This window comes from Pteronotus mesoamericanus, unplaced genomic scaffold (assembly GCF_021234165.1).
Source record: "Pteronotus mesoamericanus isolate MK-2021 breed Mesoamerican mustached bat unplaced genomic scaffold, CSHL_Meso_final contig_100, whole genome shotgun sequence".
Taxonomy (NCBI): domain Eukaryota; kingdom Metazoa; phylum Chordata; class Mammalia; order Chiroptera; family Mormoopidae; genus Pteronotus; species Pteronotus mesoamericanus.
In genome coordinates, this window is record NW_026554999.1 from 4,444,871 (window position 1) to 4,448,422 (window position 3,552).

Below are 3,552 nucleotides of genomic sequence, written 5' to 3' on the forward strand. Positions count from 1 at the left end.
TCATTGTTTTTTCAAACCGGTTTTGTATCCCTTGCTCCTTTCCTTCTCATTCTGATATTCCTATGATGTGAATGTTGTTACATTGCATGTTGTGCTGAAGCTCCCTTGAACTAACCTTATTCTTTTTGATCTTTTTCCACTTTGTTGCTCTGACTGGGTATTTCTTTCTACCTTGTGTTCCCGATCCCTAATTCGGTCCTCTGCTTCATCTAGCCTGATTTTGATTCCTTCTAGTTTATTTTTCATTTCAGATATTGTATTCTCCATTCCTTTCTGGTTCTTATCCATAGTTTTCTATGTCCTTTATCATGCTGCTGTAATTCCCATTAAGTTTCTTGTAGTTCTCACTGAGTTACTTCAGCATCCACGTAACCATTATTTTCAATTCTATGTCTGATAGATTGCTTGCCTCAATTTCATTTAGTTCTTTTTCTGGAGATTTCGCCATTCCTTTTGATTGGGGTTCTTTCTTTGTCTCCCCATTTTAGATTACTCTTTTTGTTTGTTTCTGCATCTAAGTTAGCTCTGCTTTGCTTGCCTATCTTTGTAAGGTGGACTTCTATGATCAGAGTTCTGTGAGACTCATTGGTATAGTCTCTTTGATTTCCTGATCTGGATGCTCTAGGATTGCATTTTATTCAATTTATGTGGGTTGTCTTCTTGTATTTTGGCTTTGGTTATTGGTGACTCATTTGTTGATGAGTTCTCCCCTCTGGCTGGCTGACTGGGAGTCACAACCCCCACCACATCTTGTATGCTGGTGTACAAGTGCTGGTTAACAAAGCAATATTACCCAGAAAACCAAATCTATACCAGCAAAAATACCCATCCCCCCATACCACATTAGCAATATCAATAGCAATTGAGCAAAGATTAAAAACATGGAACACTTCATGAATTTGCTTGTCATCCTTGTGCAGGGGCCATGTTTATCTTCTCTGTATCATTCCAATCTTAGTATGTACTGCTGAAGTAAGCACTGGTAAAATACTTCTTTACCTGACATCTTTAAAAATTGTTTTAAAATTTGTGTTAGACTTGAATGTCAAAGCCTCCTTCTCTTAATAGTAGCTCCCTGACTATCCTACTCTTTTATCAACAAGGCTAGTAAAGTTAATTAACCAGTTTTACTGTTCTACTCACCTTTTATCTTTAGGCCCACACACCCAAATGATGGAGGATATTATGGGATTTCAGAGTTAACCTGCTCTCTGTTGATATTTTGGTTGGGGAGAGAAACAACCTGAATGAGTAGATGTAGGAGGTGCTCCAAGGTAGAAACTATAAGGTAGAAAGTGTATTCTCTACTTCTTGCATCTTGGCATCACTGGCTTACAAGTTTTATTCATGTAAAAGGTAGGTTTATGACATAGTCATAACTTTAGAATATGGATCGCAGCTACCAGGTCCTCTAGAGAGAGTGAGTAGGTTCTGCACTGGTTTTGTGGCATCCGCCTTCCCCTTTCTCTGGGTTCCTAATGCTCAAAGAACTACAGATGGTTTACCTTTGGCTGCTATCTTTGCCTTTCAATTCTTTCACAGTTTTAGCTAATTTGCTTTCAGCTCTTTTCTTAGAATTTAGACAAGAAATTGTCAGGTATTATCTGTGTGTGAGATTTGTAATATAGTTTGATGTCCGGTATTGTGATCTCTCCTACTTTGTTTTTCTTTCTCAAAATTGCTGAGGTTATTCGGGGTCGTTTATGGGTCCATATAAATTTTTGAAATGTCTGTTCTATTTCTGTGAAATATATCATTGGTATTTTAATAGGGATTGCATTGAATCTGTAAATTGCTTTGGGTAGTATGGACATTTTGATGATATGAATTCTTCCAATCCATGAGCACGGTATATGCTTCCATTTATTTGTGTCTTCCTTAATTTCTTTCTTCAATGTTGTATAGTTTTCTGCGTACAGGTCTTTTACTTCCTTGGTTAAATTTATTCATAGGTACTTTATATTTCTTGTTGCTATATCGAATGGTATTTTTTTTTGATTTCTTCTTCTCTTTCATTGCCAGTGTACAAAAATGCCTTTGATTTCTGAATGTTGACTTTGTATCCTGCTGTTTTGCCAAATTCACTTATTAGGTTGAGGAGTTTTTTGGTGGAGTCTACAGGGTTTTCTATGTACACTATCCTGTCATCTGCAAACAATGATAGCTTTACTTCCTCCTTTCCTATTTGGATGCCTTTTATCTTTTTTTCTTGTCTGACCGCTGTGGCTAGGACTTCCAATACTATGTTGAAAAGAAGTGGTGAAAGCAGACATCCTTGTTGTGTTCCCGATCTTAGTGGGAAAGTTTTTAGGTTTTGCCCATTGAGTATGATGTTGGCTGTAGGTTTTTCATATATGGTCTTTATTATGTTGAGGAATGCCCCATTTATTCCCATTTTTTTAGTGTTTTGATCATAAAAGGGTGCTGTACTTTATTGAATGCTTTTTCAAGATGATCATGTGGTTTTTGTCTTTCCTTTTGTTTATGTGATGTATTACATTTATTGATTTGTGTATATTGAACCATCCCTGCATCCCTGGGATAAATCCCACTTGATCATGGTTGATAATCTTTTTAATGTATTGCTGGATGTGGTTTGCCAACATTTTGTTGAGGATTTTAGCATCTATGTTCATCAGCGAAATTGGACTGTAGTTTTCTTTCTTTGTACGGTCTTTATCTGGTTTTGGAATTAGGGTGATGTAGGCCTCATAGAAAGAGTCTGGGATTTCCAGACTCTTGGATTTTTTGGAATAGTCTGAGAAGGACAGGGGTTAGCTCTGTCCTTCTCAGGTTAGTTTTCTTTCTTTGTACGGTCTTTATCTGGTTTTGGAATTAGGGTGATATAGGCCTCATAGAAAGAGTCTGGGATTCCCTCCTCTTGGATTTTTTGGAATAGTCTGAGAAGGACAGGGGTTAGCTCTTCCTTAAATGTTTTGTAAAACTCTCCTGTGATACCGTATGTATTTTCAAAACAGTAATCTGCGCTGTTGGAATGTACTGTTGGGAGTGGAGCTGGAAGAATAGTATGAAAGAAGAGGAAAGTTGGGAGTGGAGCTGGAAGAATAGTATGAAAGAAGAGGAAAGTCAAAGGAAGACAATTCTTCCTCTTTAGAATGCTATCTGCAATTAAAGAAACATTCCAGTGCCTGAAGGCAACAGTATGATGCCCTGTGGTCTAGCAACTCAGGATAATCAGAGAAGGACTTTTGCTGTGTGGTTAAAAGCAAAGAAATAGACAGGATGTGTGCCTTGTAAAAGAGTTTACTAAACAGAAACAGTTATGCAGGTGTAGGGCTGGAGGGCTTTGGAAATGGCACAGAAGCAATTGTCATCCAGCTGCAGTATGCAAACTGGCCTCCCACATTTGCTGTAGATTGTTGGTAGAAGCCTCAGTTCAAGTGCGTGAGAAGATGACCACAGTTTGTGAGGCCTTTGAATTTGTGTTTAATCCAAGGCTCCATGAAATCAAGAATCACACCATTTCCACCTCTTAAGGAAATGGGAATTTGATGGGTGTGTGTTTCACTGAATAAGGGACTAGGCTTTGCA

At 37.9% G+C, this 3,552-nt stretch overlaps 1 non-coding gene across 1 annotated transcript; it reads right to left on the reverse strand.

Moving 5' to 3' along the window:
* Window positions 1-875: 875 nt before the first annotated feature.
* On the reverse strand, window positions 876-978 carry LOC129064334 (U6 spliceosomal RNA). Its single transcript, XR_008528440.1, has one exon. It is a non-coding gene; the product is annotated as a U6 spliceosomal RNA (small nuclear RNA).
* Between the last annotated feature and the right edge of the window lie 2,574 nt (window positions 979-3,552).